At 49.9% G+C, this 21,704-nt stretch overlaps 1 pseudogene; it reads right to left on the bottom strand.

The window, feature by feature from the left end:
* Positions 1 to 11,284: 11,284 nt before the first annotated feature.
* Positions 11,285 to 11,989, bottom strand: LOC147998439 (alpha/beta hydrolase domain-containing protein 17C pseudogene; annotated as a pseudogene).
* Between the last annotated feature and the right edge of the window lie 9,715 nt (positions 11,990 to 21,704).

The following is a 21,704-nucleotide window of genomic DNA, read 5'->3' as shown; positions in this document are numbered from 1 at the left end:
TTTGTCACTGTGTTAGAAATGCGTCCTTATGAGAGTAAGAGAGGAGGTCGCCCAGGCCCCCTTCTTGTTATTTTCAAATATATACTTTTGTTTTTAAGATTTATTTTATGTGAACGTGTTGCACATAATAATTACCAACCAGGCACGTGGCAGCTTGTGCTATCTGCCAGTCTGTAACTTTTGTCCCTCTGGAAGCGGCTGTAGCGGCAGAAGGGACCGCACAGTGGTGAAAGGGGCAGCGACCGGTCGAGGACACAGTGGCAGTCACTGGTAGCAGAAGCGAGCCTGACTCTGGTAGCCAGAGAAGCAGCAAGCCAGACACTTGGACAGGAGGTGCCACTTGCGACCCGATGCCGCTCGGCCTTCGCTGAGCCCAGTCCCGCCAAGCCCGGTTCCTGGCCGCGGTCTGTCCGGCGCAGCAGTCCGCGCGGGAAACGGGGACCGGATGCTGCGCATACCATGGGAGCTCAGGCTAGGGTGGAGTCGTGCGGACAAGCTGACTGTGGAGGGAGGCGCCTCCTAGCTCCCGCCACTGCCCGCTATCAGTGTCCAATCCCCAGCATTCCAGGCCACAGTTTACTTCTGTCCTTGGATTCATCACGGAGAATAAAGTGACTAATCTAGCATCACCAAAGGCGTTCAGCGAGTGCTTCAGGTTTCAGGAGTCGCTATTGCTGGATTTGTCTATGGTCTTTACTTCTTTCCCAGCTCTGTGTTACTGAGCACTTTCGGACAGGACATGAGGGAAGTTCTGCCTTGTTAGTTCGCAAGAGGAGACTAAGGCTACAGAAGAACTCACGTTACCAGAGTTTTGTTTTCTGATCCTGACATTTTTAGTTTCAGATCAGATGACAGGAACGAACAGTTAATGTACCTTTTCTATGGGGGTTGCCAAAGTAATTCTTCGGTTTCATATGATTAATTGTACTTTTACAAATTCCAGAGAGTTGAGGTTTGGTCCCAAACTCTTCAGAACAGGCTGGCTTTGAACTCTGATGCTCCTGACTTAGTCTTCCAAGTGTTAAAGTATAGTGTGTAAGTAGGCTGAAGTGTGGTTCGAGAAGAAGAGTAGTTGGTACAGACTTTATATCTAATGATGCAAGCACAGAAGGTCAGTGGAAATGAGGAAGGAAGCTGAGCCTGGTGCCACAGGTCTGTGACCTCAGCTACTTGGGGGTCAGAGGTCAGAGGATGGAAGATGGCAAGGGCAGTTTGTGGAACTTTGTGACACCTTAATCTCACAATAGTCAAAGGGGTTTCCAGATAAAGCTCAGTGGTAGAGCACTGCCTCAAATAAAGATGTACTCCTTTAATTCCCAGTGCTCCTATTACCAAAAAATGTTGGGAATAAGGAAAGTTAAACAGGAGGTGGTTCTTTGTGATAATGGGTATAGAATTATAATGAAATTCAATGTAAGACTTGAAGCTAGAGAATTTACAAACACACACACACACACATATATATATGTATATATATGTATGTATGTATATATATATATGTATATATATATATATGGTGGTTAGGGGGGCCACATCTAATTCTCTATATTCTCAGAGGACCCCTTTTTTCTGAAATTAGCAGGTTCTGCTGGAGAAGCAATATTGTCCTTCCCTGGGAGGCTGGAGTAGATAGTAGTAAATGCCATGGTCCTACAGGTGGTTTTAAACTATTCACTTAGTTCTCACAGCCACCAAGCTGGAGGATGTCCTTGATGGCATTTGGTTGGCAGTGGTTATCAGAGGCTTCTGTTTCCTAGGCACTAGGGATGTGGTGCTGTGACCATGGAGTTCACTGGGGGATGAAGAGGCCCAGGAGCAGCGGGCACTTTGTTCAGTAGCTTGTCCCAGGTCACACAGATACTAAGAATTGGATTAAAAATTAAGGTCATCTAAGAAGAAGGAAGACTGAAATGTGGATGCTTCAGTGCTGCTTAGAAGGGAGAACAAAATACTAATGGAAGGAAATATAGGGACAAAGAGTGGAGCAGGGATTGAAGGAAGGTCACCCAGAGTCTGCAGCCCTGGGGATCCATCCCATATGCAGACACCAAACCCAGTCACTATTGCTGATGCCAAAAAGTGCTTGCTGACAGGAGCCTGAAGTGCATGTCTCCTGAGAGGCTCTGCCAGAGCCTTACTGACACAGAGGAGGATGCCTGAAGCTAACCATTGTACTGAGTCAATGGAGGAGTCAGAGAAAGGATCAAAGGAGTTGAAGGTTTTTGCAATCCCATAGGAAGAACAACATCAACCAAACAGACCCCACCCCCACCAGAGCTCCCAGGGACTAAACCACCAATGCAAAAGCACACATAGAGGGTCCCATGGTCCAAGACTCCTATGTAGCAAAGGATGGCACTGCCTGTCATCATTAGGAGGAGAAGTCCTTGTTCCAGTGAAGAAAAATTCCAGGGTGTTGATGTGGGAGTGGGTGGGTGGGAGTTGGAGCACCTTCATAGAAGCAGGAGGAGAGGGAGGGGAATGATTGGGGTGGAAAATGGATTAACATTTGAAATGTAAGTACATAAAGTATCCAATGAAAAATTAAGGTAAAAAATTTAAAAGCACAATGCAAACTAATGCTGGCTCCACTCCAGTATGCAGTCTCCCCTCTTCATTGGATTTGCAAACCATGTTTTTTGTTTTTTGTTTTTTCAGTTCCATGTGTCTGCCTCTGAATGGCTTTTATGTTCCCACCCTTGTGCCCACTGTGGGTAGCTGTCACCAATCAGCAGAAACCCAGCAAATTCAAAACTCTAGAGGCTTCCAATTTACCAGTCAGATTTATGTCAATAATTACTCAACCCCCAAAATGTTCACCCAAAGAACTGAAAACTCACTGGATATAAGCACAAGCTGCACTGGTGGATGGGGCAAATCATTCTATCTTATTCTGTCCTTCTGCAGGAAATGTTCATGGTTTATAATATTAAAAATTCTTCCTGATTTTCAGGGAAGATTTGGAAAACCAGGATCATCCCGTGAGCTGGAACCACTGAGGCTGCCAAAAAAGGATCCAATCCAAGGGCACAGCAGCCCTGCTGATGAACACAGAGACTAAATGATCCCCACAGGTTCCCCAGCAGCTATGGATGAAACCATCAGAGGCTGCAGATGACTGCTGGGGTGAATGCAAAACTCTGTCAGGGGCGACCAAGCAGTGGTGGGACAAGCATCCTCAGGGATCATGGGCCTCAGTGTCAGTCCATGGGCCATGGGTAGATCACATGGCCTTCATATACTGGGAATTCAGATGCAGGAAAGTTTCCTTTTGAGGAGTGAGGGAGGGGTGGTGCTCAAAACAGAGTTTTTCTCCCTGGCTGTCCTGGACTCCCTGGGTGAATCAGGCTGGCTTCAAATTCAGAGGCACCTGCCTGTGCATCCTGAGTGCCAGGATTAATTGTGTGTGCCATGATGGCTGGCTAGTGAACCCACATTTTCATCAGAGACATGGTCATTGTCCTCTACTCCATGTCCTGAAAATGCAGAATAAATTCTTAAGACACCTGAATGTGCTGGCAGTTCTGTTTGTCTGTGGGGGCGGAGTTGGACAATAAGAAGAAATAGAAGGGACACAAAGAGAAAGACTGGAGGTCAGAGAGTAGGACACAGAGTGGAGGGAAGCAGAGTGGCTAGGAACAGAGTGGAGGGTTGGAGAGTAGAGGGGGCAGAGTGGAGGGCAGTAGAGTGGAGGGGAGCAGAGTGGGGAAGAGAAGAGTGAAGGGTAGGAGAGTGGAGTGGGCCCACTGTTGGGCACTAGAGTTGAGTGAAGCGGAGTGGAGGAGAGCAGAGTGGAGGGGAGCAGAGTGACCTGTAGGTCACTCACCTGTGAATGAGTCATCTCCATACCTTTGGTTCCTTTCCTAGTCTGACTCTCCCACTCTCTACTTTCTATCCTTTGACCTCCTGCCTTCCTCTCATAAGGACACAAATTAGCACCCTGATTTCCTCCTTTCTCTCTCTCCAGGTGATTCCCTTTCTCCCCTGTATTTACCAAGTTCCCAGACCCATTCCCAGGATCCTGGAAATCCTCCAAAGCCCCTGAGCTCCTGAAACTTTGTGCTGTCCAACTGCCTGGAATCCCAGCACAAAGAGCTAACTGCAATGAATCAGGGATATCATCTGTAACACGTGTGGAGTGCTGGAGTTTAAGCAGGGAATCGGGCATTTCTCAGTCCCCCTCACTAGACTGACTTCCATGCCCGTACTACTCTTGCCTGTTACTATAGATGGGTGGTGTTGATGGGTGATGGATGGGCAGAGTGTGGTCACACATTTTATCCAGGGACACTCTCTCTGTGGTCATTACTATCAGAAAATAATAGGTGGACCAAAAGCTGGAGGTGAGTTGTGGCTTCCGAGCCCCTGCAAGGGATGCAGTTTCTCTTGTGGACACAAATGCTGTCCCTGATGTGAGTCTTGCCCTGAGGTGTGCAGGTCTTAACATACATTGGAGAAAGGTTCTGATGATCAACATAGAGGGGAGGAGATGAGGTTACCCCTCTTTCTACCTTTCTCTCTGTCCTGGTTGCAGATAGGTAGGAGGTAACCTAAATCAGCATGGAGAAGTCACATCCCCTCACTAGAGAAACCACTGTCCTGCTGCCCCTGTGCTGTGTGTGCACCATCAAAAAACTTTCAATGAATTTCCAAAACAAAAAATCGCACAGTTTTAGCTTCAAGATGTTGAGCAGCAGAGAAATCTCCACAGAATCGGGGACAATCTGAGGCCAGTGGGAAAGTTCCACCTCACATCTACAGGGACAGAGACCTCACCCTTGCATAAGTGGTTAGTTTCCTGAGTAACTGTTAAAATAAGCTACCTGTGCATCTCAACCACCCAGTGACAATGAAACTCCACTTGACCCCAACTGTCCCCCACCCTGCACCCCCTCTTGTTCAGAATGTTTAACTGACTGACTACCAGCTGCTGTGCCCACCATTAGTAGCCTGCCTAAGTTCCCTGCCTAGTTACCAGTGTGCTCCAATTGTTTGAAAGGTGTATAACTCCATTAGAGTCTGCTCAGGGTCCTACCCCCCACCCTCCGCCCAAGGGAGTCAACCCTAACTTGTTGGATTTAAGTTCCCCTTGCAATTGCATCTATTGCTGCCTCAGTGAGTCTCACTCAAGGGGTCCCGGACAGGGTTCAATTTGGAACTCACACAGACAGAATAAGCAGTTGAAGAAAACTGCTGAATGTGGGAAGGAAACACATGTAGGCTACAGTTGGGGAAGTCTCTCTGGGCCTGCAGATCTTCCTCTACTCAGTCCTAAGTCCTCCTTACCAATAGTCAATCAACAGTCAAGAGAACTGAAGGGCAGGGAGGGTATGGCTAACAGGCCAGACTGTTGTCAGGTTGGCCTGGGGTGGAGAGGCTGTGGGCTCATTCCTGAGGATAGTGTCTTGCCTCAAGCCATCCTTCTGAGGACTCCTTCCCCCTTTTCACTCAGCTATATCCAGACTCCTTTCTGTGCCCACACTACTCCTGAACATTAGCATATAGGATGGGGTGGGGTGGGTGGGCAGGTGAGGGGTGATGGGGATGTGGTCCCACCACTCTTTATCCCATAAGTGTCCTAAAAGGACATTTAGAGCACAACCTGGTGCGTTTCGTTTCTGTTGTTTTCGTTTGAGTGTTTGTGTGTGAGATTACTTTGTGGTGGGGAGTGAGTGTGTGTGAGTGCATCCCACCAAGGGCTGGTGACAGCCTCAGAACAACGTTCAAGAGACCGGCTTCTTCCTTTCTGTGGATATCTGGGATCAAACCCAGGTCCTCAGGTGTGGTGGCCGTGCCTCCCTGGATGGCCCTCTGTATTGTTTTTATTATTTTATGTGTGTGGCTTCCCGTCAGAGATCAACAGTCAGGGGGTGAGGAACACTGCACCTTTTTCTGGGTGACAGATCCTAGTATGCAGAAGAGGAAGCAGCTCCTGTACCTAAGAAGAGCCCTCATCCTCAGGGCCACCAGGAAACCCAATGGATGGTCAGGATGGGGAACAAGTGAGGGGGCAATAACTGTACAACTGTGGGAATCATGAAGAGACAAATAATAGGAAAAAATTACATCAAGGTTAATACAAATTGATATGTGGAAGGAACAAGCCCGTGAACGCTTTGTAAATGAAGCCACCATCTCTTTGACAAATTAAAAGAGAAATAGAAGAAGACCCACTGCCAAGTGCAGGCTGACCAATTCCGCTGTCATCTGGTTTCAGATCCAGCACTTTGAGTCGGTCCACCCCAACATCTAGTCCATCTATGAGCAGAATCTACTCCATATATGAGCAGTGTCTACTCCATCTATGAGAAGCATCTAGTCCATCTATGAGCTGCTAGATCAGGTGGAGGAGCGAGTGCTGCGGAACCAGATCCAGAAGCAGATCCTGACATGGCTGGGACTGAAGCCGCCTCCCATCTGCAGCCTGCAGTGCAGCTCCTGGGAGCCCTGGACATGCATAGAAGCTCCCTTGAGGTCGGGACAGGAGAGGAGTCTGCAGGGACCAAATGTTTCTGGAAACACCAGAGAAGGAAATGTCCAGGGAAAGATGCCTTTACAAAGTGAACTCATGAAAATGAAGGATGCATGAAGGAACAGAGCTGGGTGGCCAGGGTGGAAAGAAAAACTCAGGACAGACTGTAATGCTCTGGTCCCTGCTGAGCCAGAAGCAGCCATTCCCTGCTGCTGAGCTGCTGACTACAAAGGGCTGGTTTCAGTAGACAGGTAGGGTCTTCTCCCAGTAGGAAATTCTGCTCTGAGCCCTGGGCTCTCTTTATCTCTAACTCTCAGTAGTCTGGCCCTCCTGCCATATCCAGGAAGCCCTGGGTTCCTAATCTCTGTGTCCCTGTGGAAGCTCACCAAATGGACATTGTCCCCCTAGCCTTCCCTGAACCAGGGCTCCTCCAGGACTGGCCAGTGAGGAAATACTACAGCTAGTGTGCTCCTGTGGAGTGTTACTGGTGAGTCCCAGACCTCCTCCTGGGACCCCAAGGGTATGCATCGGCCTGAAGGGGAGTACTGTGCAAGTACTGTGCATGACTGGGATCCCAGGTGGAAAAGTGTCAGATGGTGTGGTCAGAAACACAGGGGTGTGGCTTCCCCAGTAGCCACTCCCACTCTTCTATGCAGAGGCCATTTCCCTCCCCCCACCCCCTTGCACTCACAGGCACTATTCTGGTTAGGGGCCAGTGCAGTCATCCATTAGGCAGATCTTGAGATGCAGGGCAGGTTTGAATCCTGGGGGTCTGTGCAGACTTTATAACCAATGCAAACATCAATGCTGGCTGTCTTTTCAAGCTCTCACTAACTGATGGGGGTGATAACAACCCCCATTATAATGCCATAATATGGGGTCATAAGTGCCAGTGCAGAAGGAGTTCACACAGTTTGGGGGTGGGGTGTGTAACTAGGTAGATGTGGAAGAGCCTGCAAGGACTACTAGATCCTAAATCACAATAGCAGACTATTTCCAGAACCCTGTGATGCTGGACAGAGCACTGGCATGTCACCCTCTCCCCACACCCTCCTTTTCTGGAATTGAGATGAGATCTACAGGAAAATCTTATTTCTTTCTCTTCTTCTTCCTTCCAATTTTTCTTTCCCTTCCTATAATATGACCCCAAACTCTGGTGTTTAAATTTTATTACATTACTTTAAGTGCATGGGCTTGTGTGTGTACATGCATGAATATGTGCATTTGTGTGTGTGAGTGTGTGTGCGTGTCTGTCTGTCTGTCTGTCTTTCTTTTTGCATGTTTTCCTATTTGTCTTCTGACTGCATCACAGATGAGGAGGTCCCAGGGAAACTTGCAGAACCTGGTTCTCTCCTTTCACTGTGTTGGTCTCAGGGATAGCATTGGTGACAAGTGCTTTCTAAACTAAGCCACTAAACTTATCTTCCAGCTCCATATATGTTTTCCTCTAGAGCTGTAGGAGTTTTCATTCAGTCACTGGAGACCAAGATCTATGTTTACCAGGACACCTGCCTTTACCATAAGGTTTAATTAGACATTCACAGTAAAAATGACTGTTGGTTGAAGCCATTGTAAGGTGATCTAGGGTTATGTGATTTCTCATGATTGGAGTGAGGGTCATTCTTGTCCACCTAAATTGTCATGCTCTTCAGAATGGTGGTATGTCTGGCCAACTCAGAACCAAGAATCCCACTCCTAACTCAACCCCTGAGCAAGGGAAAGTTTGCAGACGCTCCTGAGCCTTGACCACTTTCTATCTTAAAACCACAAACCTCAAATTAGACTAAGAAGCAGAAGAGATTAAATAGCTTTGTGGGAGACCTGGTGACCAACCGATGAGCTCTTGAATATTTCCATGCACACTTTTCAGCAGTCACTGTGATTAGCCTACACCATCTCACATGTTCTAATGAGAGTGACAAATCAAGCCTTCTGGAGTCACATCAGTCACTAAACAGTCAGTCACAGACAGCACTTGGTGCAGCACAAGTGATCTGCAGGGATCCCCGGGACCTGTTTTCTAGAGTTCTTCTAGAGCAGGTTGGAAGGATCTAGTGTTCACCATGAACCAGAGCCCTCTTCTTCCTGGTAAGCAGACCTGGGGTTTATATCAGGTGGGAAAGCCAGGACAAGACAGTTTGGGGAGGAGACAGGTCAGAGTCCCACAAAGCCAAGTTCTCAAGTGAATTTTTCCTAGTGGAGGTCAGCATTTCTTTTCTGCAATCTCCCTTGAATTAAAGGGCTGAGCTCTAATACCCTGGCCTTTTCTTTCCCGGAGATCTGAACCTCCTTGTCGGACCCTCACTTCCTATATAGAAGACACCATGGGCACCCTTAGTAACGTGTGTGGTCCTCCGAGGCCAATCAGGCAGGGTACCACATACCTCCTGTCTATTTTAAAAAGCAGGCTTTAGTTTTCAATTGCAAAGTGCTGCATGAAACTCTTTGTTGGGAGGTCTATGCAATGGGCATGATACTGAGTGATCAGGGTGACCTCCACTGTCCCTCTGGTAAGGCAGACACCTGCTCCTTCCTTCCTTCCCTGTACTCTGCCTTGGCTTTAAGAACTTCCTTCTCTGTGAAGCAAGGGATGCTTTCCTAACTCTTGATTTTTCTTTCTGCCCTTAGGATATTTCTCCCTTCAGGCTGAGAATTCTTTGGTTCTCTTCCAGTCCTAGGCTTAGGGAGACTGCAGCCATTGTGGCTGGCACAGGCGTGTTGGGAGCTACAGTCCTCTGGCTGTACTGGGTAGGTAGCCCTCTTAGCTTGTCTTCCACATCTAAGGGAGACAAGGAAAGGGAGAGGGCGTGCTGAGGGAAGTGTGTAATGGTGGTGAAGGGTCTGTTGAGTGGATAAGTTGACCTCAAGATGAATTTTCAGGCATTTTGTCACTGTCTTAGTAATGAGTCCTTACTAGAGTAAGATAGGCCGCCCAGGTCCCCCTTCTTGTTATTTTCAAATATATATGGTTTTTTAAAAAGATTTATTTTGCGTGGACGTGTTACATGTAACAATTAACAACCTGGCACGCGGCTGCATATGCGATGTGCCAGGCTGGAACTGTTGTCCCTCTGGAAAGACTGCGCACTTGGCAAGGTTCAGTCAGGTTACAAAGCTCATCGTGTTGGTGGCAGGGGCAGAGATGGGAGGAGGACGCAGTGGCGGTCCAGGAGGCAGAAGGAAGCAGGACTGTGGTCCCCACAGAAGCAGCAAGCCAGACTCTTAGACAGGAGGCGCCACCTTCTTCGCGCTGCCGCCTGGCCCGGGCTGCGGCCGGTGCGTTGCAGCGGTCCATCCGGCTCTTGTGCTGTCCGGCTCTACGGACCCGCCTGCCCTGCCGTCCCGAGCTGCGGCCGGTCAAACGATGCGGAGGGTCCAGCAGTGAGGCCCGTCCAGCGCAGCCGCCCAGGCCGAGCTCCTCAGGTCTGGCCCTGCTGACCCGCATGCGCTGCGGTGGATCCCGCTCTGTCGCCCAGTCCGCGCTTCCGACCGCGCGCGGCGGGCTGTCGCTACTGCTCTTGGGGGCAGGCTGGGGTGGCTTGTTGGCTGCCGCCCAGGTGACTGTGGAGTGAGGCGCGACTTCCCTCCCCCTCTGCCTGCAAGCAATGCCCAGTCCCCAGCTCTCAGGGGAAAGCGCCTAACAAATAAAGAAGGGCCACAGGTTGCTTCTGTCCTTGGATTTGTCAGGAAGAATAAAGTGACTAATCTAGCATCACCATAGGCATTCAGCGAATGCTTCAGTTTGGAGTCGCTATTGCTGGATTAGTCTATGGTCTTTACTTTCCCACAGCCAACTTGTCATCAGTGTCAGTGCAGAAGGACTTCACCTAGGGTGGGGGTGGGCATGAGACTAGGGAGGTGTGGAAGAGCCTGCTAGGGATACCCCATCCCAGACCCCAACAGCAGACTTGTCCAGACCCTGTGATGCTGGACAGAGCACTGGCATGTCGCCCTCTCCCCACATCTTTCTTAATCTGGAATTGAGAAGAGACCTACAGGAAAATCTTATTTCTTCATCTCCTTCCTCCTTCCTCTTCTTCTTTCCCTTCGTATAATACGACCCTTAACTGTGGCGTTTAAATTTTATTACATTACTGTATGTGCATGGGCATGTGTGCCTACATGCATGCACGTGTACATGCATGCACGTGTGCCTTTGTGTGTGTCTGAGTGTGTGTGCGTGTCTGTCAGTCAGTCAGTCAGTCTGTCCTTTTGCATGTGTTCCCAGCCACCTTGTCACTGCAGCACAAATGAGAAGGTTCAAGGGAAACTTGCAGAACCTGGTTCTCTCCTTTCACTGTGTTGGTCTCAGGGATAGCATTGGTGACAAGTGCTTTCTAAACTAAGCCACTAACCTTATCTTCCAAGCTCCATATATGTTTTCCTCTAGAGCTGTAGGGGTTTTCATTCAGTCACTGGAGACCAAGATCTATGTTTACCAAGGACAACTGCCTTTACGATAAGATTTAATTAGTCAATAACAGTAAAAATGACTGTTGTTGAAGCCATTCTAAGATGATCTAGGGTTAAGTGCATTCTCATGATTGGAGGTGAGGGTCATTCTTGCCCACACATATCGGCATGTCTTGGGTAATGGTGGCATGCCTGCCCAACTCAGCACCAGGAAATCTATGCCTAGCACACACAACTCAGTGAGTAAGGGAAAGTTTGCAGTAGCTCCTGAGCCTCGACCACTTTCTATCTTAGAATCACAAACCACAAAGTTAAAGGTAGAAGCAGAAGAGATTAAAGAGCTTTGTGGGAAATCTGGTGACCAACCAATGAGCTCTTGAATACTTCTATGCTCATTTTTCAGCAGTCACTGTGATTGTCCCACACCAAGTCACATATTCTAATGGGGGTGCCAATGCTCTGTCCATAGAGGATAATGTTCTCAGGACTCAGGCCATACCGAGTGAACAGCGCCTGCCTGGAGTTCATACCATAGTCCAAATAGTCATAAGAGAAGATGTTGCAGTTGATGCGCGAGCCCATGCGGATGTAGAAGCTACACATCTGGCCCAAGTCCAAGGCGTAGCGGAGTGAGAAGAGCAGCGTGTAGGGCGGGAGGGCGCCCAGCGCAGAAATATTCAGCCCAGCCGGCTGTCAGGGACCATGCGCGAGAAGAAGACCTCTACTGCGTCCAGTTCGCGCTGCGAGTACTGCCAGTTGGCGCGATCCTTGATGTGCAGGCTGCACACACCGGGGCCCGCACCTTCGTCGGCCAGAGCGTGGTGCGCCGCCTGGGCGGACGCGGGGGCCGCAGCGGGCGCGGGCGAGCGCTCCTCCGGAGTCAGACTGTGTAGGTGGGTTCGGCGACAAGGTCACATTGGCGGCAGTGAGGTAGTGCGGGCTCGGACTAGAAGGGCAGCAGAAGAGCCAGCACAGCTTGCCCAGGAAGAAGCCATTTATTCTGGGGCCCTGCTCAGGGAAAGGGACGTCCGTGGGCGGGAGGGAAGTGCAGGGAGCCCAGAGGGAGAGCTCGGTGAACCAAAGGCCGGACAAGGAGTCCGACATCCTCCACTGGCCCAGAGGGGTGAGTCAAACTGCTGCCCCTCCTTCGCGGCTAGGTGAGGTATTTAACTCGGGTGCCTCACAGAGAAGCATGTGGCAGCGAAGGTGGCCGACGGAACCTGTTTTCAAGAGATGGTCTAGAGCACCTTAGAAGATCTAGAGTTCACCATGGAGCAGAGCATCTTCTTCTTGGTAAGCAGACCTGGGGTCTATATTCGTGAGAAAGCCAGGAGGAGACAGTTTGGGGAGGAGACAGCTCAAAATCCCATCCAGCCAAGTTCTCAAAAGAATGTTTCCTAGTGGAGGTCAGCATTTCTTTTCTGCAATCACCCTTCATTGCAGGGCTCAGCTCTCATACCCTTGCCTTTTCTTTTCCTGGAGATCTGAATTTCCTTGCAGGACCCTCACTTCCTATACAGTAGACTCCATGGACACCCATAACAACGTGGGTGGTCCTCTAAGGGCAATCATGCAGGGTACCACATACCTCCTGTCTATTTTAAAAACCGGTGTTCAGTTTTCAATTGCAAAGTGCTGTGTGAAAGTCCTTGTGGGGAGGTCTATGAATGGATATGATACTGAGTGATCACGGTGACCTCCACTGTCCCTCTGGTAAGGCAGACACCTGCTCCTTCCTTCCCTGTACTCTGCCTTGGCTTTAAGAACTTCTCTGCAAAGCAAGGGATGCTTTCCTAACTCTTGATATTTCTTTCTGCCCTTAGGATATTTCTCCCTTCAGGCTGAGAATTCTTTGGTCCTCTTCCAGTCCTAGGCTTTGGGAGACTGCAGTCAGTGTGGTTGGCACAGGAGTGTTGGGAGCTGCAGGCCTTTGGCTGTGCTGGATAGGTAGCCCTCTTAGTTTGTCTTCCACATCTAAGGGAGACAAGGAAAGGGACAGGGGCGTGCAGAGCACAGTGTGTAATGGTGGTGAAGGCAAGGTGGGGTGGAAAAGTTGTCCTCAAGATGAATTCTCAGGCGTTTTGTCACTGTCTTAGAAATGAGTCCTTACAAGAGTAAGGGATATCGCTGAGGCCCTGCTTCTTGTTATATTCCAATATATAGTTTTGTTTTTTAAGATTTATTTCATGTGAACGTGTTGCATGTGATAATTAACAAACAGGTGCGAGGCGGCATTTGCGATGTCAGGCTGTAACTGTTGTCCTTCTGGAAGAGGCTGTAGGAGCAGTCAGGGAGAGCACACCGAGCAAGGCCCAGTCAGGTTGCAATGCCTGTCCTAGTGGCGGCAGGGGCAGCGATGGGAGGGGGACGCGGTGGCAGTCGCGGAGTCGCAAGCAAACCTTAATTCTGGTCCCCGCAGTAGCAGCAAGCCTGAGAACGCAACGCTCCGCCGGAGCCACGATCCTCCACCTACCTCGGGGGGCCCCACCCCCGGTCAGCCCCTTGGCCAGGGTCTGGGCCCAGCTCACACCGCTGCCGGTCTCGCCAGGCCTTTCAGCCCTGCTCGCGACTTGTCTGGACCTTCCGCCCTGGGAGCCTCGCGCCCCCCGCGCTCGCCTGGCAGGGGTGGGGTCCGCCCGGTGTGCCGGGAAAACCCGCGCTTCCCGGCTGGGGCGGGGCCCGGTCCCCGCTCGACCCGCCGGGGCGGGGCCTGATCCCGCGCTCGCTCCGCCGGGCCGGGAACGATCCCGCGCTTGCCCGGACGGGGAGGGGCCCGATTCCGCGAGCGCCGAGCTCCCCGCGCTCGCCTGACCCCGGTGGGGCCGGCCCCGAGTGCCCGCGCTTTCAGCGCTCCGCTGGCCCGGTCGGGGCCCGCCGGGAGTGCCGTGCGCCCCCTGTGCTGGCCTGGCCGGGGCGGGGCCCGGCCGCGCTCGCCTGGCGGGGACCGGGCTCGCTCCACGCGCCCTCGGTCCTTGGCGGGTGCGGGTGCGGGGCCGGCCCCGCGCGCTTGCGACCCCCTTGCTCGGCTGGCCGTGGCCCGTGGACGGAGGGCTCTGAGCTCAAGCTGGCGTGGAGTTCTGGCAGCAGCCTGGACTGTCTGTGCAGAGGGGCGCTTCTCGCTCACGGTGCTGCCTGCTGTCATTGCCCAGACCCCAGCTCCCCAGAGAAAGCACCTAAGAAATCATCATAAATATCGATAAAAAAGTGCCACAGTTCACTTCTGTCCTCGAATTTGTCTCGAAGCATACTGTGACCAATCTACCATCCTCATAGACATTCAGAGACTGCTTCAGTTTGGAGTCGCTATTGCTGGATTTGTCTATGGTCTTTACTTCTTTCCCTGCTCTGTGTTACTGAGCAAGAAGGCCAGCTTGGCGGCGGTGCGGCTGGGACGAAGAAGGCAGCAGAAGAGCCAGCACAGCTCGCTCAGGAAGAAGCCGTCCACCTGGGGCCCGGCTTGGGCGACCGGGCAGCCACGGGCGGGAGGGAAGTGCAGGGATCGCAGAGGGAGAGGGCGGAGAACCGGAGGCCCGCCCAGGAGTCCCAGGATCCTGCCTCTGCGGCTTGAGGGGTGAGTCAAACTCCGCCCCGCCTTCCCAGCGACCTGAGGCTACAGAACTCGCGGGCTCACCACAGAGAAGCACGCGGGAGCGACTGTCTTGGACAGAACCTGTTTTCAAGAGCTGGTCTAGGGCACGTTAGAAGATCTAGTGTTCTCCATGGAGCAGAGCATCTTCTTCTTGGTAAGCAGACCTGGGGGCTATATTGGTGGGAAAGCCAGGAAAGGACAGTTTGGGGAGGAGACAGGTCAAAGTCCCATCCAGCCAAGTTCTCAAGTGAAATTTTCCTAGTGGAGACCAGCATTTCTTTTCTGCAATCACCCTTAGTAGCAGGGCTCAGCTCTCATACCCTTGCCTTTTCTTGTCCTGGAGATCTGAACCGCATTGCAGGACCCTCCCTTCCTATACCTTGGGCACTCTTAGTAAGATGGGTGATCCTTTAAGGTCAATCTTTCAGGGTACCACGTACCTCCTCGTCTATCTTAAAAGCCATCTGTTTAGTTTTCAATTGCAAACTGCTGTATGAAAGACTTTGTGGTGAGGTCTATGCAATAGATAGGATACTGAGTGATCATGGTGCTCTCCAATGTCCCCTGTGGTAGAGCAGACACCTGCTCCTTCTTTCCCAGTACTCTGCCTTGGCTTTAAGAACTTCCTTCTCCGTGATTAATGGATGCTTTCCTAACTTGATTTTTCTTTCTGCCCTTAGGACATTTCTCCCTTCAGGCTGAGAATTCTTTGGTCCTTTTCCAGTCCTAGGCTTTGGGAGACTGCAGCCATTATGGCTGGCACAGGAGTCTTGGGAGCTGCAGCCCTCTGGCTGTACTGGGTAGGTAACCCTCTTATATTTTCTTCCACATCTAAGGGAGAGAAAGGAAAGGAACAGGGGCGTGCTGAGGACAGTGTGCAATGGTGGTGAAGGGTATGTGGGGTGGAAAAGTTGACTGCAAGTTGAATTCTCAGGCATTTTGTCACTGTGTTAGAAATGCGTCCTTATGAGAGTAAGAGAGGAGGTCGCCCAGGCCCCCTTCTTGTTATTTTCAAATATATACTTTTGTTTTTAAGATTTATTTTATGTGAACGCGTTGCACATAATAATTACCAACCAGGCACGTGGCAGCTTGTGCTATCTGCCAGTCTGTAACTTTTGTCCCTCTGGAAGCGGCTGTAGCGGCAGAAGGGACCGCACAGTGGCGAAAGGGGCAGCGACCGGTCGAGGACACAGTGGCAGTCACTGGTAGCAGAAGCGAGACTGACTCTGGTAGCCAGAGAAGCAGCAAGCCAGACACTTGGACAGGAGGTGCCACTTGCGACCCGATGCCGCTCGGCCTTCGCTGAGCCCAGTCCCGCCAAGCCCGGTTCCTGGCCGCGGTCTGGCCCGCGCAGCAGTCCGCGCGGGAAACGGGGACCGGATGTGGTGCCCGCGATCAGAGCTCAGGCTAGGGTGGAGTCGTGCGGACCAGCTGACTGTGGAGGGAGGCGCGTCCTAGCTCCCGCCTCTGCCCGCTATCAGTGTCCAATCCCCAGCATTCCAGGCCACAGTTTACTTCTGTCCTTGGATTTGTCAGGGAGAATAAAGTGACTAATGTAGCATCACCATAGGCGTTCAGCGAGTGCTTCAGGTTTCAGGAGTCGCTATTGCTGGATTTGTCTATGGTCTTTACTTCTTTCCCAGCTCTGTGTTACTGAGCAGTTTCGGCCAGGACATGAGGGAAGTTCTGCCTTGTTAGTTCGCAAGAGGAGACTAAGGCTACAGAAGAACTCACGTTACCAGAGTTTTGTTTTCTGATCCTGACATTTTTAGTTTCAGATCGGATGACAGGAACGAACAGTTAATGTACCTTTTCTATGGGGGTTGCCAAAGTAATTCTTCGGTTTCATATGATTAATTGTACTTTTACAAATTCCAGAGAGTTGAGGTTTGGTCCCAAACTCTTCAGAACAGGCTGGCTTTGAACTCTGATGCTCCTGACTTAGTCTTCCAAGTGTTAAAGTATAGTGTGTAAGTAGGCTGAAGTGTGGTTCGAGAAGAAGAGTAGTTGGTACAGACTTTATATCTAATGATGCAAGCACAGAAGGTCAGTGGAAATGAGGAAGGAAGCTGAGCCTGGTGCCACAGGTCTGTGACCTCAGCTACTTGGGGGTCAGAGGTCAGAGGATGGAAGATGGCAAGGGCAGTTTGTGGAACTTTGTGACACCTTAATCTCACAATAGTCAAAGGGGTTTCCAGATAAAGCTCAGTGGTAGAGCACTGCCTCAAATAAAGATGTACTCCTTTAATTCCCAGTGCTCCTATTACCAAAAAATGTTGGGAATAAGGAAAGTTAAACAGGAGGTGGTTCTTTGTGATAATGGGTATAGAATTATAATGAAATTCAATGTAAGACTTGAAGCTAGAGAATTTACAAACACACACACACACACATATATGTATATATATGTGTATATATATATATATGGTGGTTAGGGGGGCCACATCTAATTCTCTATATTCTCAGAGGACCCCTTTTTTTCTGAAATTAGCAGGTTCTGCTGGAGAAGCAATATTGTCCTTCCCTGGGAGGCTGGAGTAGATAGTAGTAAATGCCATGGTCCTACAGGTGGTTTTAAACTATTCACTTAGTTCTCACAGCCACCAAGCTGGAGGATGTCCTTGATGGCATTTGGTTGGCAGTGGTTATCAGAGGCTTCTGTTTCCTAGGCACTAGGGATGTGGTGCTGTGACCATGGAGTTCACTGGGGGATGAAGAGGCCCAGGAGCAGCGGGCACTTTGTTCAGTAGCTTGTCCCAGGTCACACAGATACTAAGAATTGGATTAAAAATTAAGGTCATCTAAGAAGAAGGAAGACTGAAATGTGGATGCTTCAGTGCTGCTTAGAAGGGAGAACAAAATACTAATGGAAGGAAATATAGGGACAAAGAGTGGAGCAGGGATTGAAGGAAGGTCACCCAGAGTCTGCAGCCCTGGGGATCCATCCCATATGCAGACACCAAACCCAGTCACTATTGCTGATGCCAAAAAGTGCTTGCTGACAGGAGCCTGAAGTGCATGTCTCCTGAGAGGCTCTGCCAGAGCCTTACTGACACAGAGGAGGATGCCTGAAGCTAACCATTGTACTGAGTCAATGGAGGAGTCAGAGAAAGGATCAAAGGAGTTGAAGGTTTTTGCAATCCCATAGGAAGAACAACATCAACCAAACAGACCCCACCCCCACCAGAGCTCCCAGGGACTAAACCACCAATGCAAAAGCACACATAGAGGGTCCCATGGTCCAAGACTCCTATGTAGCAAAGGATGGCACTGCCTGTCATCATTAGGAGGAGAAGTCCTTGTTCCAGTGAAGAAAAATTCCAGGGTGTTGATGTGGGAGTGGGTGGGTGGGAGTTGGAGCACCTTCATAGAAGCAGGAGGAGAGGGAGGGGAATGATTGGGGTGGAAAATGGATTAACATTTGAAATGTAAGTACATAAAGTATCCAATGAAAAATTAAGGTAAAAAATTTAAAAGCACAATGCAAACTAATGCTGGCTCCACTCCAGTATGCAGTCTCCCCTCTTCATTGGATTTGCAAACCATGTTTTTTGTTTTTTGTTTTTTCAGTTCCATGTGTCTGCCTCTGAATGGCTTTTATGTTCCCACCCTTGTGCCCACTGTGGGTAGCTGTCACCAATCAGCAGAAACCCAGCAAATTCAAAACTCTAGAGGCTTCCAATTTACCAGTCAGATTTATGTCAATAATTACTCAACCCCCAAAATGTTCACCCAAAGAACTGAAAACTCACTGGATATAAGCACAAGCTGCACTGGTGGATGGGGCAAATCATTCTATCTTATTCTGTCCTTCTGCAGGAAATGTTCATGGTTTATAATATTAAAAATTCTTCCTGATTTTCAGGGAAGATTTGGAAAACCAGGATCATCCCGTGAGCTGGAACCACTGAGGCTGCCAAAAAAGGATCCAATCCAAGGGCACAGCAGCCCTGCTGATGAACACAGAGACTAAATGATCCCCACAGGTTCCCCAGCAGCTATGGATGAAACCATCAGAGGCTGCAGATGACTGCTGGGGTGAATGCAAAACTCTGTCAGGGGCGACCAAGCAGTGGTGGGACAAGCATCCTCAGGGATCATGGGCCTCAGTGTCAGTCCATGGGCCATGGGTAGATCACATGGCCTTCATATACTGGGAATTCAGATGCAGGAAAGTTTCCTTTTGAGGAGTGAGGGAGGGGTGGTGCTCAAAACAGAGTTTTTCTCCCTGGCTGTCCTGGACTCCCTGGGTGAATCAGGCTGGCTTCAAATTCAGAGGCACCTGCCTGTGCATCCTGAGTGCCAGGATTAATTGTGTGTGCCATGATGGCTGGCTAGTGAACCCACATTTTCATCAGAGACATGGTCATTGTCCTCTACTCCATGTCCTGAAAATGCAGAATAAATTCTTAAGACACCTGAATGTGCTGGCAGTTCTGTTTGTCTGTGGGGGCGGAGTTGGACAATAAGAAGAAATAGAAGGGACACAAAGAGAAAGACTGGAGGTCAGAGAGTAGGACACAGAGTGGAGGGAAGCAGAGTGGCTAGGAACAGAGTGGAGGGTTGGAGAGTAGAGGGGGCAGAGTGGAGGGCAGTAGAGTGGAGGGGAGCAGAGTGGGGAAGAGAAGAGTGAAGGGTAGGAGAGTGGAGTGGGCCCACTGTTGGGCACTAGAGTTGAGTGAAGCGGAGTGGAGGAGAGCAGAGTGGAGGGGAGCAGAGTGACCTGTAGGTCACTCACCTGTGAATGAGTCATCTCCATACCTTTGGTTCCTTTCCTAGTCTGACTCTCCCACTCTCTACTTTCTATCCTTTGACCTCCTGCCTTCCTCTCATAAGGACACAAGTTAGCACCCTGATTTCCTCCTTTCTCTCTCTCCAGGTGATTCCCTTTCTCCCCTGTATTTACCAAGTTCCCAGACCCATTCCCAGGATCCTGGAAATCCTCCAAAGCCCCTGAGCTCCTGACACTTTGTGCTGTCCAACTGCCTGGGATCCCAGCACAAAGAGCTAACTGCAATGAATCAGGGATATCATCTGTAACACGTGTGGAGTGCTGGAGTTTAAGCAGGGAATCGGGCATTTCTCAGTCCCCCTCACTAGACTGACTTCCATGCCCGTACTACTCTTGCCTGTTACTATAGATGGGTGGTGTTGATGGGTGATGGATGGGCAGGGTGTGGTCACACATTTTATCCAGGGACACTCTCTCTGTGGTCATTACTATCAGAAAATAATAGGTGGACCAAAAGCTGGAGGTGAGTTGTGGCTTCCGAGCCCCTGCAAGGGATGCAGTTTCTCTTGTGGACACAAATGCTGTCCCTGATGTGAGTCTTGCCCTGAGGTGTGCAGGTGCTTAACATACATTGGAGAAAGGTTCTGATGATCAACATAGAGGGGAGGAGATGAGGTTACCCCTCTTTCTACCTTTCTCTCTGTCCTGGTTGCAGATAGGTAGGAGGTAACCTAAATCAGCATGGAGAAGTCACATCCCCTCACTAGAGAAACCACTGTCCTGCTGCCACTGTGCTGTGTGTGCACCCTCACAAAACTTTTAAAGAATTTCCAAAAAAAAAATTTCACATTTTTATCTTCGAGATGTTGACGCTAGAGTTTAAAGCAAACCTAATATTGACACTGTCTTTAAAAAGTCTTGATCAGGTCTATTTCCTCTGCCAGTCAGACTAAGAAGTTAGGCAAAATCTCAAGGGTAACCCAAAGCAGCAGAGAAATCTACCAGGGGTAGGCAGACAGACAGAGTGGAGGTCAAGCTAAGGCCATATCTCCAAGCACACAGACCCCTCCCTTCCGGGGAGTAGTTAATTCCCGGAGTAACTGTCAAAAGAAGCTACCTGTGAGTTTCTACCAACTGAGTTTCAACTGACCTCCACATGACCCCATTCGCCCTCCCTGACCCCCCCACCCCATGCACCTCCCTTGAGAGTCCAGAATGTTTCACTGACTACCAGGTTAAGTTCCCTGCCTAGTTACCAGTTTGCCCCAATTGTTTGAAAGGTGTATAACTCCATTAGAGTCTGGTCAGGAGTCCCTCCCGCCCCTCCCAAGGGAGTCAACCCTAACTTGTTGTGTTTAAATTCCTCTTGCAATCATACCTATTGCTGCCTCAGTGAGTCTCACTCAAGGGGTCCCAGACAGGGTTCAATTTGGAACTCACACAGACAGAATAAGCAGTTGAAGAAAACTGCTTATTGTGGGAAGGAAACACATGTAGGCGACAGTTGGGGAATTCTTTCCGGGTCTGCAGATCTTTCTCTACTCAGTCCCAAGTCCTCCTTACCAATAGTCAATCAATAGTCAAACAACTGAAGGGCAGGGAGGGTATGGCTGACAGGACAGACTGTTGTCAGGTTGTCCTGGATGAAGAGGCTCTGGGCTCATTCCTGGGGATAGTGTCTTGCCTCAAGCCATCCTTCTGAGGACTCCTTCCCCCTTTTCACTCAGCTATAGCCAGACTCCTTTCTGTGCCCACACTACTCCTGAACATTAGCATATAGGATGGGGTGGGGTGGGTGGGTAGGTGAGGGATGATGGGGATGTGGTCCCACCACTCTTTATCCCATAAGTGTCCTAAACGGACATTTAGAGCACTACCTGGTGCGTTTCGTTTCTGTTGTTTTCGTTTGTGTGTTTGTGTGTGAGATTACTTTGTGGTGGGGAGTGAGTGTGTGTGAGTGCATTCCACCAAGGGCTGGTGACAGCCTCAAAACAATGTTCAAGAGACCGGCTTCTTCCTTTCTGTGGATATCTGGGATCAAACCCAGGTCCTCAGGTGTGGTGGCCGTGCCTCCCTGGATGGCCCTCTGTATTGTTTTTATTATTTTATGTGTGTGGCTCCCCTTCAGAGATCACCAGTCAGGGGGTGAGGAACACTGCAACTCTTTCTGGGTGACAGATCCTAGTATGCAGAACAGGAAGCAGCTCCTGTACCTAAGAAGAGCCCTCATCCTCAGGGCCACAAGGAAACCCAATGGATGGTCAGGATGGGGAACAAGTGAGGGGGCAATAACTGTATAACTGTGGGAATCATGAAGAGACAAATAATAGGAAAAAATTACATCAAGGTTAATACAAATCAATATGCAGAAGGAACAAGCATGTGAACACTTTGTAAATGAAGCCACCCTCTCTTTGACAAATTAAAAGAGAAATAGAAGAAGACCCACTGCCACATGCAGGCTGACCAATTCCGCTGTCATCCAGTTTCAGATC

The sequence above is a fragment of the Rattus norvegicus genome, chromosome 20 (assembly GCF_021556685.1).
Source record: "Rattus norvegicus strain SHRSP/BbbUtx chromosome 20, alternate assembly SHRSP_T2T, whole genome shotgun sequence".
NCBI lineage: Eukaryota > Metazoa > Chordata > Mammalia > Rodentia > Muridae > Rattus > Rattus norvegicus.
Note: the sequence above shows the minus strand (reverse complement) of the source record. Positions and strands in the feature narration are given on the sequence as shown.